Here is a 13,974-nt window from a genome sequence, read left to right as displayed (position 1 = left end):
ATTCCGGGAAAAGGGAGTGGTTTGGCCGGTAAATCGCTGTAGTTCTCGGTAACCGGGTTCCCACCATTCAACCCCAGGCAGAAGAGGGCAGCAGTCATTCAGCTGGGTTAATGGCCACATCCTGGGGAGCTTCTACACACACACACACACACACACACACACACACACACACACACACACACACACACACACACACACACACACACACACACACACACACACACACACACACACCACACACACACACACACACACACACACACACACACACACACACTACAGGCCCCTGAGTGGGAGGGAGGTGATTGTGGCTGATCAGTAGGTGTGAGGTGAGTGGAGTCCTGCTGCTAGGAGGTAATTATAGACTTTCTCATCCTCTCTTATCCTCTGCTCCCCTCTCCTTCTCCTCCTCTCCTCCTCTCACCCTTCCCTCTTCTCCACTCATTCCCCCCCCCCCCCTCCTCCTCCTCTCTCCCTTCCCTCTTCTCCTTTCATCCTCCCCACCCCTCCCCTCCCCTCTCTCCTCCTCCTCTCTCCCTTCCCTCTTCTCCTCTCATCCTCCCCTCTCCTCTCCTCTGCTCCTCTCTCCCTTCCCTCTTCTCCACTCATTCCCCCCCCTCTCCTCCTCCTCTCTCCCTTCCCTCTTCTCCTCTCAATCCCCCCTTCTCCTTCTCCTCTCTCCCTTCCCTCTTCTCCTCTCATTCCCCCCCTTCTCCTTCTCCTCTCTCCCTTCCCTCTTCTCCTCTCATTCCCCCCCTTCTCCTTCTCCTCTCTCCCTTCCCTCTTCTCCTCTCATCATCCCCTCCTCTCTCCTCCTCTCTCCCTTCCGTCTTCTCCTCTCATTCCCCCCCTTCTCCTTCTCCTCTCTCCCTTCCCTCTTCTCCTTTCATCCTCCCCACCCCTCCCCTCCCCTCTCTCCTCCTCCTCTCTCCCTTCCCTCTTCTCCTTTCATCCTCCCCACCCCTCCCCTCCCCTCTCTCCTCCTCCTCTCTCCCTTCCCTCTTCTCCTCTCATCCTCCCCTCTCCTCTCCTCTGCTCCTCCCTCCCTTCCCTCTTCTCCTCTCATCCTCCCCTCTCCTGGTCTCAGACTGGCAGGGCTCTCATCATTAGGCCCAGGCGTCCCTTCTCACCACATGACCAGTCCAGGTTAAGAAAACTCAACATGGCTTCCATTGTCACTTCAGGATATTCATTGAAATTGTATTCAAAAGTGCCATTTGTTTTTAATGAAGATTTGATCAACTTATGAATTGAATTCACTTTCTGAATTGACTGATTTGAAATGGAATTGACACATACCCTGCCACAGACACATGTACAGTACATCTCTAGCGATACTAAACCAGGTTAGTACGTAAGAGTACATATTCTGTTTTGTTGGTTAATCATTTCATTTCATATGTGAACCATTACAGTATACTGTAGTTCGATTCCTTCTTAAATACTGTTTTTTGTTTTACTATCAGAATATCTACTTTTAAAAATACAGCAGAGATATCAATTTAATAGAAAAATATATTCAGCCTTTCTCATCATCATAGTGATCGTTTGTTCATTTAAGAAATGATAAAGAAGTAACTTTGATCTCAAAGAGAAGTTGAAAGAGAAGCAAGCACACCTGCAGCTTGCAACAGTGATAGCACACCTGCAACAGTGATAGTACAGTACATCACAAGCCACTGCTGTAGCTGTGTGAAGCTGTCTATGGGTTGTTGTTCGAGCTCCAGGTAGAAATGACCATTATCCAGTGTTGTTGTTGTCGTCTATCCTCTGGTGGCCACGTTCCCCTGAGGGTGTGTCTCTCCCTCGAAGACTATATTGTCATAGTGATGTGGTTGCCAGGCCTCGGTGGGGGGTTGAGGAGTCAGGGTGGGGGTCGGAAGGTGTTTGTCATTGAGAGGGACCTCATACAGCAGCTCTCTACCTGATCCTCCAGACACTGTGACGATAGGGACATCTGGTGGTGGGACAGAGGAACTGCTGCTCTCCTCCTCCCCGGGCCCCTCCACTCCTAAGGCCTTCAGGATGTCAGCCTTACACATGGGGCAGGTCCTCTTGTCCAGCAGCCAGGGCTCGATACAGGCTTTGTGGAACAGATGACCACAGGTCAGGACGGTCACTACATCTCCTGGGCGGTATGACTCGATACACACGGCACAGGTGTGGCTGTCCGGCTTCGTCTCCTCGTCCCCGCGCTTCAGCGTACGCACCTCCAGCCGACCAATCGCTTTCTTGGCCTCATTCCTCAGCCGCCTATCAGTGAGATGGATCACCCTGAGACTATGCAGTCGGTGGGCGGAGATGAATCCGAAGTAGACAATGGAGGCGCCCGTCACAATGAAGAAGGCGATAGACAGGAAATAGAGCCAATAGGTGTCCATCCAGGGCCCATGGGCTTTGCCCACCTCGATCACCATGGAGACGGCCACACCACTCCGCACTATGTTGGCGATCTCAACCCCCTGGAGGTTACCGATCATGATGGCCACGGTGCCAGAGGTGTCGCTGTGAGCCATGTAATCTGAGCTGTTACCGGTTCCATCCAGGTTATAGACCACTACGGCCGCCGCCCCCCTGGCCCACGCTGCCCTGATCTTCTCACTGAAGGTACAGTTTCCCCTCTTGACCAGAGCGATCCAGAACCCCTGGGTGGTGGTGTTGTCGTTGGAGGGGTAGGGGTCCAGGCTGCAGCCCTGGGGGTCTGAGGCAGGGAGGACCACCATCCCGGCAGCGCTCTCCAGAGGGGAGGAACGCCCGTACACCCCACACTCACAGAACCTGGTCTCTGTCTGGTTAGTGCTGCTGTCGTAGAAATGTACCCCGACGTACGCCGTCCAGAATATCATCGCTGTCGTAGACTGGACCAGCCCGGACAGACAGACGAAGAACAGGACAAACATCTCTGTCTGTTTAACCATGGTCGCTCACTAACACTACCACTAGGACCAGTCTCTCTTTGTTAGGACTTCTTCAGTCTTCTGTTTGTCTGCTGTTCTGTTCAGTTCCACAGTTGTTAGTTAGTTAGTTGTTGTTCTCACTGCGTTCAGCGTTTCTCTACCTGTCTACCTCTCTCTCTCTCTCTCTAGCTGTGTTTGTGACCTGTGTGTTGATAGTAATCAGATAGCAGCCTGCTGTAACCCTGCCTCGCTCTGCGTCAGCTCTTCAGACTTATTATCTAAATGGACATTGGACTGTTGGGTAGAGACCAGCTATACAGCCAGGCAGAAGGGCTTGTGGTCTACATAGTACAGGGCTAAGGCCACAGGTTCCAGGTACCGGCTACGGTAAGGAACAGCACAGCACACAGCCATGAGGACATAAGCAAACACAGAGATAACAACACCATTAAGGAGCATTCCAAGGGAACTGTTGTGAAACTGTTAGTTTTAGATGTGTCATGCTGCTGAGAGGATACGCCCACAGTTATAACAGAGCTTTAATAACTAACTGTGGCACTTTATCCTCTTACTTCTCAGAAGATATTATGTTGTTTCCATGAGTCACACAAACCAGGTGACAATACACTGAGTATACTAAACATGCTCTTTCCATGACAGACTGACCAGGTGAATTCAGGTGAAAGCTATGATCCCTTATTGATGTCACTGATGTTAAATGATGTTAAATCCACTTCAATCAGTATAGATGAAGAGGAGACAGGTTAAAGAAGGATTGTTAAGCCTTGAGACAATTCAGACATGGATTGTGTAAGTGTGCCATTGAGAGGGTGAATGGAAAATATTTAAGTACCTTTGAACAGGGTATGGTAGTAGGTGCAGGCGCACCGGTTTGTGTCAAGAACTGCAATGCTGCTGGGTTTTTCACACTCAACAGTTTCCCGTGTGTATCAAGAATGGTCCACCACCCTAAGGTCATCCAGACAACTGTGGGAAGCATTGGAGTCGACATGGACCAGCATCCATGTGGAACGCTTTCCACACCTTGCAGAGTCCAGGCCCCGATGAATTAAGGCTGTTCTGAGGGCAAAGTGGGGAGATGCAACTCATTATTAGGAAGGTGTTCCTAATGTTTGGTATACTCAGTGTATATGGTCAGGTTTGTTTCTGTTTTTATCTCCCACAGTGTCACACACACACACACACACAAACACACACACACACACACACACACACACACACACACACACAGACACACACACACACACACCAGGGCTCAATGGAGGTTTACCCTATTACTTCTCAGAACCCAAGATTTGTTTACACACACAAACACACACACAGACACACACACACACAGGCATGAAGACTGTTTTGAATGCAGTTTCCATGAGTCAAACAACAACGTAAGTGATAATAATAAATATGGTAAGTTTTAAAACATGCTCATTGGGTGACATGTCTGGTGAGTATGGAGGCCATGGAAGAACTGGGACATTTTCAGCTTCTAGGAGTTGTGTACAGATCCTTGCGACATGGGGCCGTGCATTATCATGCTGAAACATGAGATGATGGTGGCGGACGAATGGCATGACAATTGGGCCTCAGGATCTCGTTACAGTATCTCTGTGCATTCAAATTGCCATTGATAAAACGCAATTGTGTTTGTCCGTAGCTTATGCCTGCCCGTACCATAACCCCACCACCACTATGGGGCACTCTGTTCACAACAATGACATCAGAAAACCGCTCGCCCACACGATGCCATCTGCCCGGTACAGATGAAACCGGGATTCATCGTGAAGAGCACACTTCTTCAGCTTGTCAGTGGCCATCGAAGGTGAGCACCGCCGAACTGCAGTCAGGTCAAGACCCTGGTGAGGATGACGAGCACGCAGATGAGCTTCCCTGAGACAGTTTGTGCAGAAATTCTTTGGTTGTGCAAACCCACAGTTTCATCAGCTGTCCGGGTGGCTGATCTCAGACGATCCCGCAGGTGAAGAATATGGAGGTCCTGGGCTGGTGTGGTTACATGTGGTCTGGGGTTGTGAGGCCGGTTGGAAAACTGCCAAATTCTCTAAAATAACATTGGAGGCGGCTTATGGTAGAGAAATTAACATTACATTCTCTGGGCAACAGCTCTGATGGACATTCCTGCAGTCAGCATGCCAACTGCACACTCCCTCAAAACTTGAGACATCTGTGGCATTGTGTTGTGTGACACAACTGCACATTTTAGAGTGGACTTTAATTGTCCCCAGCACAAGGTGCACCTGTGTAATGATCATACTGTTTAATCAGCTTCTTGATATGCCACACCTGTCAGGTGGATGAATTATCTTGGCAAAGGAGAAATAATATATTTTGTGCGTATGGAACATTTCTGGGATGTTATATTTCTATCAGGACTCAGGATATGACCCAGATGCAGACCCAGGAGGCAGATGGTTCAGTTCTCAGATAATTTATTATAACATGGGGAGCAGGCAAAGGGCAGGTCGAGGACAGGAGGAGGTTCGTAACCAGATCAGAGTTGGACAGGTACTGGACGGCAGACAGGCTCAGGGTCACGGGCAGGCAGAAAGGTCAGAACCAGAAAAGCTAGAAACAAAAAACTAGAGAGCAGGGAAAACCAGGGAAAACGCTGGGATGACCTGACAATACAAGACGAACTGGCAACAGACATACAGAAAACAAAGGTATAAATACACAGGGGATAATGGGGAAAATGGGAGACACCTGGTGGGGGGTGGAGACAAGCACAAGAAAGGTGAAACAGATCAGGGCGTGACAATTTCAGCTCATGAAACATGGGACCAACACTTTTTTGCGTTTATATTTTTGTTCAGTTTAAAATATTTTTATCCCAGAATTGGACACTATGAAACACATACACACACACACACACACACACACACACACACACACACACACACACACACAGGGGCATATAAGTGGAGTATCTGCCTGTAGTAGATGAAACCTTTAGAGCTAAAAAGGTCTGAGGAACTGCCTGCATTCACACAAGCACCCTCTGTCTCAGTCACTTTGCTTGTGTGTGTGTGCGTGCGTGCGTGTGTGTGTGGCTTTAAATCTACTGATCATCAAAAAAGGCTATAGGATTATACAGCTCCCTACATCCATTAAGAGGCTGGATCGTTAGTCACATGACTTGGTAAAACCTCATTCCATCCCGAGGCCTGAGATAGATGACCAGCTCATAGAGATGTCCATAGTGTCAGAATAAAACACTGTTCTGCATCTATCTATCTATCTATCTATCTATCTATCTATCTATCTATCTATCTATCTATCTATCTATCTATCTATCTATCTATCTATCTATCTATCTATCTATCTATCTATCTATCTATCTATCCCTCCCTTCCTCCATCCCTCCATCCATCCAGCACTCCATCTATCCCTCCCTCTCTCCCACCTTCCATCCATCCCTCCATCTTTCCCTCCCTCCATCTATCCCTCCCTCCATCCCTCCATCCATCTATCCCTCCCTCCCTCCATCCCTCCCTCCCTCCGTCCCTCCTTCTATCCATCCTTGATAGTCATACTGGCTCCTATTGTCTCTAACTCTAATGAATGACATATTAGCTTAATTGCGGTGAGCTAAAAGGGCTGGAGAGAGTGGAGGGGAAGAGAGGAAAAGGGAAGGGGCTGGAGAAAGTGGATGGGAAGAGAGGAAAAGGGAAGGGGCTGGAGAGAGTGGAGGGGAAGAGAGGAAAGGGGCAGGGGGCTGGAGAGAGTGGAGGGGAAGAGAGGAAAGGAGCAGGGGCTGGAGAGAGTGGAGGGGAAGAGAGTAAAAGGGAAGGGGCTGGAGAGAGTGGAGGGGAAGAGAGGAAAAGGGAAGGGGGCTGGAGAGAGTGGAGGGGAAGAGAGGAAAAGGGGAGGGGCTGGAGAGAGTGGAGGGGGAGAGAGGAAAAGGGAAGGGGGCTGGAGAGAGTGGAGGGGGAGAGAGGAAAAGGGAAGGGGGCTGGAGAGAGTGGAGGGGGAGAGAGGAAAAGGGCAGGGGCTGGAGAGAGTGGAGGGGGAGAGAGGAGGAAGCCAGGGGGGTGGACAGACTGGAGGGGGGGAGAGGAAAAGGGAAGGGGCTGGAGAGAGTGGAGGGGAAGAGAGGAAAAGGGAAGGGGCTGGAGAGAGTGGAGGGGAAGAGAGGAAAAGGGAAGGGGGCTGGAGAGAGTGGAGGGGGAGAGAGGAAAAGGGCAGGGTCTGGAGAGAGTGGAGGGGGAGAGAGGAGGAAGCCAGGGGGTGGACAGACTGGAGGGGGAGAGAGGAAAAGGGAAGGGGCTGGAGAGAGTGGAGGGGAAGAGAGGAAAAGGGAAGGGGGCTGGAGAGAGTGGAGGGGGAGAGAGGAAAAGGGCAGGGGCTGGAGAGAGTGGAGGGGGAGAGAGGAGGAAGCCAGGGGGGTGGACAGACTGGAGGGGGGGGGAAGGGAAGGGGCTGGAGAGAGTGGAGGGGAAGAGAGGAAAAGGGAAGGGGGCTGGAGAGAGTGGAGGGGGAGAGAGGAAAAGGGCAGGGGCTGGAGAGAGTGGAGGGGGAGAGAGGAGGAAGCCATGGGGGTGGACAGACTGGAGGGTGAGAGAGGAAAAGGGAAGGGGCTGGAGAGAGTGGAGGGGAAGAGAGGAAAAGGGAAGGGGGCTGGAGCAGGTGGAGGGGGAGAGAGGAAAAGGGCAGGGGCTGGAGAGAGTGGAGGGGGAGAGAGGAGGAAGCCAGGGGGGTGGACAGACTGGAGGGGGAGAGAGGAAAAGGGAAGGGGCTGGAGAGAGTGGAGGGGAAGAGAGGAAAAGGGAAGGGGCTGGAGAGAGTGGAGGAGAAGAGAGGAAAGGAGCAGGGGCTAGAGAGAGTGGAGGGGAAGAGAGGAAAAGGGCAGGAGGCTGGAGAGAGTGGAGGGGAAGAGAGGAAAAGGGGAGGGGCTGGAGAGAGTGGAGGGGAAGAGAGGAAAAGGGGAGAGGCTGGAGAAAGTGGAGGGGAAGAGAGGAAAAGGGCAGGAGGCTGGAGAGAGTGGAGGGGAAGAGAGGAAAAGGGCAGGAGGCTGGAGAGAGTGGAGGGGAAGAGAGGAAAAGGGCAGGAGGCTGGAGAGAAGGGAGGGGGAGAGAGGAGGAAGCCAGGGGGGTGGACAGACTGGAGGGGGAGAGAGGAAAAGGGAAGGGGCTGGAGAGAGTGGAGGGGAAGAGAGGAAAAGGGAAGGGGCTGGAGAGAGTGGAGGGGAAGAGAGGAAAGGAGCAGGGGCTAGAGAGAGTGGAGGGGAAGAGAGGAAAAGGGCAGGAGGCTGGAGAGAGTGGAGGGGAAGAGAGGAAAAGGGCAGGAGGCTGGAGAGAGTGGAGGGGAGGAGAGGAAAAGGGAAGAGGGCTGGAGAGAGTGGAGGGGAAGATAGGAAAATGGAAGGGGCTGGAGAAAGTGGAGGGGAAGAGAAGAAAATGGAAGGGGTCTGGAGAGAGTGGAGGGGAAGAGCGGAAAAGGGAAGGGGGCTGGAGCGAGTGGAGGGGAAGAGAGGAAAAGGGCAGGGGCTGGAGAGAGTGGAGGGGGAGAGAGGAGGAAGCCAGGGGGGTGGACAGACTGGAGGGGGAGAGAGGAAAGGGAAGGGGGCTGGAGGGGTTGGAGGGTAAGAGAGGAAAATAGAAGGGGCTGGAGAGAGTGGAGGGGAAGAGAGGAAAAGGGAAGGGGCTGGAGAGAGTGGAGGGGAAGAGAGGAAAGGGAAGGGGGCTGGAGAGAGTGGAGGGGGAGAGAGGAAAAGGGCAGGGGCTGGAGAGAGTGGAGGGGGAGAGAGGAGGAAGCCAGGGGGGTGGACAGACTGGAGGGGGAGAGAGGAAAAGGGAAGGGGCTGGAGAGAGTGGAGGGGAAGAGAGTAAAAGGGAAGGGGCTGGAGAGAGTGGAGGGGAAGAGAGGAAAGGGAAGGGGGCTGGAGAGAGTGGAGGGGAAGAGAGGAAAAGGGGAGGGGCTGGAGAGAGTGGAGGGGAAGAGAGGAAAAGGGAAGGGGGCTGGAGCGAGTGGAGGGGGAGAGAGGAAAAGGGAAGGGGGCTGGAGAGAGTGGAGGGGGAGAGAGGAAAAGGGCAGGGGCTGGAGAGAGTGGAGGGGGAGAGAGGAGGAAGCCAGGGGGGTGGACAGACTGGAGGGGGAGAGAGGAAAAGGGAAGGGGCTGGAGAGAGTGGAGGGGAAGAGAGGAAAAGGGAAGGGGCTGGAGAGAGTGGAGGGGAAGAGAGGAAAGGACCAGGGGCTAGAGAGAGTGGAGGGGAAGAGAGGAAAAGGGCAGGAGGCTGGAGAGAGTGGAGGGGAAGAGAGGAAAAGGGCAGGAGGCTGGAGAGAGTGGAGGGGAAGAGAGGAAAAGGGAAGAGGGCTGGAGAGAGTGGAGGGGAAGATAGGAAAATGGAAGGGGCTGGAGAAAGTGGAGGGGAAGAGAAGAAAATGGAAGGGGTCTGGAGAGAGTGGAGGGGAAGAGCGGAAAAGGGAAGGGGGCTGGAGCGAGTGGAGGGGAAGAGAGGAAAAGGGCAGGGGCTGGAGAGAGTGGAGGGGGAGAGAGGAGGAAGCCAGGGGGGTGGACAGACTGGAGGGGGAGAGAGGAAAGGGAAGGGGGCTGGAGGGGTTGGAGGGTAAGAGAGGAAAATAGAAGGGGCTGGAGAGAGTGGAGGGGAAGAGAGGAAAAGGGAAGGGGCTGGAGAGAGTGGAGGGGAAGAGAGGAAAAGGGAAGGGGGCTGGAGAGAGTGGAGGGGGAGAGAGGAAAAGGGCAGGGGCTGGAGAGAGTGGAGGGGGAGAGAGGAGGAAGCCAGGGGGGTGGACAGACTGGAGGGGGAGAGAGGAAAAGGGAAGGGGCTGGAGAGAGTGGAGGGGAAGAGAGTAAAAGGGAAGGGGCTGGAGAGAGTTGAGGGGAAGAGAGGAAAAGGGAAGGGGGCTGGAGAGAGTGGAGGGGAAGAGAGGAAAAGGGGAGGGGCTGGAGAGAGTGGAGGGGAAGAGAGGAAAAGGGAAGGGGGCTGGAGCGAGTGGAGGGGGAGAGAGGAAAAGGGAAGGGGGCTGGAGAGAGTGGAGGGGGAGAGAGGAAAAGGGCAGGGGCTGGAGAGAGTGGAGGGGGAGAGAGGAGGAAGCCAGGGGGGTGGACAGACTGGAGGGGGGGAGAGGAAAAGGGAAGGGGCTGGAGAGAGTGGAGGGGAAGAGAGGAAAGGGAAGGGGACTGGAGAGAGTGGAGGGGGAGAGAGGAAAAGGGCAGGGGCTGGAGAGAGTGGAGGGGGAGAGAGGAAAAGGGAAGGGGGCTGGAGAGAGTGGAGGGGGAGAGAGGAAAAGGGAAGGGGCTGGAGAGAGTGGAGGGGAAGAGAGGAAAAGGGCAGGAGGCTGGAGAGAGTGGAGGGGAAGAGAGGAAAAGGGGAGGGGCTGGAGAGAGTGGAGGGGAAGAGAGGAAAAGGGGAGAGGCTGGAGAAAGTGGAGGGGAAGAGAGGAAAAGGGCAGGAGGCTGGAGAGAGTGGAGGGGAAGAGAGGAAAAGGGCAGGAGGCTGGAGAGAGTGGAGGGGAAGAGAGGAAAAGGGCAGGAGGCTGGAGAGAAGGGAGGGGGAGAGAGGAGGAAGCCAGGGGGGTGGACAGACTGGAGGGGGAGAGAGGAAAAGGGAAGGGGCTGGAGAGAGTGGAGGGGAAGAGAGGAAAAGGGAAGGGGCTGGAGAGAGTGGAGGGGAAGAGAGGAAAGGAGCAGGGGCTAGAGAGAGTGGAGGGGAAGAGAGGAAAAGGGCAGGAGGCTGGAGAGAGTGGAGGGGAGGGGAAGAGAGGAAAAGGGCAGGAGGCTGGAGAGAGTGGAGGGGAAGAGAGGAAAAGGGAAGAGAGCTGGAGAGAGTGGAGGGGAAGATAGGAAAATGGAAGGGGCTGGAGAAAGTGGAGGGGAAGAGAAGAAAATGGAAGGGGTCTGGAGAGAGTGGAGGGGAAGAGCGGAAAAGGGAAGGGGGCTGGAGCGAGTGGAGGGGAAGAGAGGAAAAGGGCAGGGGCTGGAGAGAGTGGAGGGGGAGAGTGGAGGAAGCCAGGGGGGTGGACAGACTGGAGGGGGAGAGAGGAAAGGGAAGGGGGGGTAAGAGAGGAAAATAGAAGGGGCTGGAGAGAGTGGAGGGGAAGAGAGGAAAAGGGAAGGGGCTGGAGAAAGTGGAGGGGAAGAGAAGAAAATGGAAGGGGTCTGGAGAGAGTGGAGGGGAAGAGCGGAAAAGGGAAGGGGGCTGGAGCGAGTGGAGGGGAAGAGAGGAAAAGGGCAGGGGCTGGAGAGAGTGGAGGGGGAGAGAGGAGGAAGCCAGGGGGGTGGACAGACTGGAGGGGGAGAGAGGAAAGGGAAGGGGGCTGGAGGGGTTGGAGGGTAAGAGAGGAAAATAGAAGGGGCTGGAGAGAGTGGAGGGGAAGAGAGGAAAAGGGAAGGGGCTGGAGAGAGTGGAGGGGAAGAGAGGAAAAGGGAAGGGGGCTGGAGAGAGTGGAGGGGGGAGAGAGGAAAAGGGCAGGGGCTGGAGAGAGTGGAGGGGGAGAGAGGAGGAAGCCAGGGGGGTGGACAGACTGGAGGGGGAGAGAGGAAAAGGGAAGGGGCTGGAGAGAGTGGAGGGGAAGAGAGTAAAAGGGAAGGGGCTGGAGAGAGTTGAGGGGAAGAGAGGAAAAGGGAAGGGGGCTGGAGAGAGTGGAGGGGAAGAGAGGAAAAGGGGAGGGGCTGGAGAGAGTGGAGGGGAAGAGAGGAAAAGGGAAGGGGGCTGGAGCGAGTGGAGGGGGAGAGAGGAAAAGGGAAGGGGGCTGGAGAGAGTGGAGGGGGAGAGAGGAAAAGGGCAGGGGCTGGAGAGAGTGGAGGGGGAGAGAGGAGGAAGCCAGGGGGGTGGACAGACTGGAGGGGGGGAGAGGAAAAGGGAAGGGGCTGGAGAGAGTGGAGGGGAAGAGAGGAAAGGGAAGGGGGCTGGAGAGAGTGGAGGGGGAGAGAGGAAAAGGGCAGGGGCTGGAGAGAGTGGAGGGGGAGAGAGGAAAAGGGAAGGGGGCTGGAGAGAGTGGAGGGGGAGAGAGGAAAGGGAAGGGGCTGGAGAGAGTGGAGGGGAAGAGAGGAAAAGGGCAGGAGGCTGGAGAGAGTGGAGGGGAAGAGAGGAAAAGGGGAGGGGCTGGAGAGAGTGGAGGGGAAGAGAGGAAAGGGGAGAGGCTGGAGGAAAGTGGAGGGGAAAGAGAGGAAAAGGGCAGGAGGCTGGAGAGAGTGGAGGGGAAGAGAGGAAAAGGGCAGGAGGCTGGAGAGAGTGGAGGGGAAGAGAGGAAAAGGGCAGGAGGCTGGAGAGAGAAGGGAGGGGGAGAGAGGAGGAAGCCAGGGGGGTGGACAGACTGGAGGGGGGAGAGAGGAAAAGGGAAGGGGCTGGAGAGAGTGGAGGGGAAGAGAGGAAAAGGGAAGGGGCTGGAGAGAGTGGAGGGGAAGAGAGGAAAGGAGCAGGGGCTAGAGAGAGTGGAGGGAAGAGAGGAAAAGGGAAAGGGGGCTGGAGAGAGTGGAGGGGGAGAGAGGAAAAGGGCAGGGGCTGGAGAGAGTGGAGGGGGAGAGAGGAAAAGGGAAGGGGGCTGGGAGAGAGTGGAGGGGGGAGGAGAGGAAAAGGGAAGGGGCTGGAGAGAGTGGAGGGGAAGAGAGGAAAAGGGAAGGGGGCTGGAGAGAGTGGAGGGGGAGAGAGGAAAAGGGCAGGGGCTGGAGAGAGTGGAGGGTAATAAGAGAGGAAAATAGAAGGGGCTGGAGAGAGTGGAGGGGAAGAGAGGAAAAGGGAAGGGGCTGGAGAGAGTGGAGGAGAAGAGAGGAAAAGGGACAGGGGGCTGGAGAGAGTGGAGGGGAAGAGAGGAAAAGGGCAGGGGGCTGGAGAGAGTGGAGGGGAAAGAGAGGAAAAGGGCAGGAGGCTGGAGCGAGTGGAGGGGAAGAGAGGAAAAGGGCAGGGGCTGGAGAGAGTGGAGGGGGAGAGTGGAGGAAGCCAGGGGGTGGACAGACTGGAGGGGGAGAGAGGAAAGGGAAGGGGGCTGGAGGGGTTGGAGGGTAAGAGAGGAAAATAGAAGGGGCTGGAGAGAGTGGAGGGGAAGAGAGAGGAAAAGGGAAGGGGCTGGAGAGAGTGGAGGGGAAGAGAGGAAAAGGGAAGGGGGCTGGAGAGAGTGGAGGGGGAGAGAGGAAAAGGGCAGGGGCTGGAGAGAGTGGAGGGGGAGAGAGGAGGAAGCCAGGGGGGTGGACAGACTGGAGGGGGAGAGAGGAAAGGGAAGGGCTGGAGAGAGTGGAGGGGAAGAGAGTAAAAGGGAAGGGGCTGGAGAGAGAGTGGAGGGGAAGAGAGGAAAAGGGAAGGGGGCTGGAGAGAGTGGAGGGGAAGAGAGGAAAAGGGGAGGGGCTGGAGAGAGTGGAGGGGAAGAGAGGAAAAGGGAAGGGGGCTGGAGAGAGTGGAGGGGGAGAGAGGAAAAGGGAAGGGGGCTGGAGAGAGTGGAGGGGGAGAGAGAGGAAAAGGGCAGGGGCTGGAGAGAGTGGAGGGGGGAGAGGAGGAGGAAGCCAGGGGGGTGGACAGACTGGAGGGGGGGAGAGGAAAAGGGAAGGGGCTGGAGAGAGTGGAGGGGAAGAGAGGAAAAGGGAAGGGGGCTGGAGAGAGTGGAGGGGGAGGGAGAGAGGAAAAGGGCAGGGGCTGGAGAGAGTGGAGGGGGAGAGAGGAAAAGGGAAGGGGGCTGGAGAGAGTGGAGGGGGAGAGAGGGAAAAGGGAAGGGGCTGGAGAGAGTGGAGGGGAAGAGAGGAAAAGGGAAGGGGGCTGGAGAGAGTGGAGGGGGAGAGAGGAAAAGGGCAGGGGCTGGAGAGAGTGGAGGGTAAGAGAGGAAAATAGAAGGGGCTGGAGAGAGTGGAGGGGAAGAGAGGAAAAGGGAAGGGGCTGGAGAGAGTGGAGGAGAAGAGAGGAAAGGGACAGGGGGCTGGAGAGAGTGGAGGGGAAGAGAGGAAAAGGGCAGGGGGCTGGAGAGAGTGGAGGGGAAGAGAGGAAAGGGCAGGAGGCTAGAGAGAGTGGAGGGGAAGAGAGGAAAGGGTCGGGGGGCTGGAGAGAGTGGAGGGGAAGAGAGGAAAAGGGAAGGGGCTGGAGAGAGTGGAGGTGAA

The 13,974-nt window shown here is 55.4% G+C and overlaps 1 pseudogene; it reads right to left on the bottom strand.

Moving 5' to 3' along the window:
- Positions 1-1,198: 1,198 nt before the first annotated feature.
- LOC116364619 (E3 ubiquitin-protein ligase RNF128 pseudogene) lies at positions 1,199-3,126 on the bottom strand (annotated as a pseudogene).
- Between the last annotated feature and the right edge of the window lie 10,848 nt (positions 3,127-13,974).

The sequence above is a fragment of the Oncorhynchus kisutch genome, unplaced genomic scaffold (assembly GCF_002021735.2).
Source record: "Oncorhynchus kisutch isolate 150728-3 unplaced genomic scaffold, Okis_V2 scaffold1108, whole genome shotgun sequence".
In the NCBI taxonomy this organism is placed as follows: Eukaryota; Metazoa; Chordata; class Actinopteri; order Salmoniformes; family Salmonidae; genus Oncorhynchus; species Oncorhynchus kisutch.
This window is presented reverse-complemented; position numbering and strand designations above follow the sequence as displayed.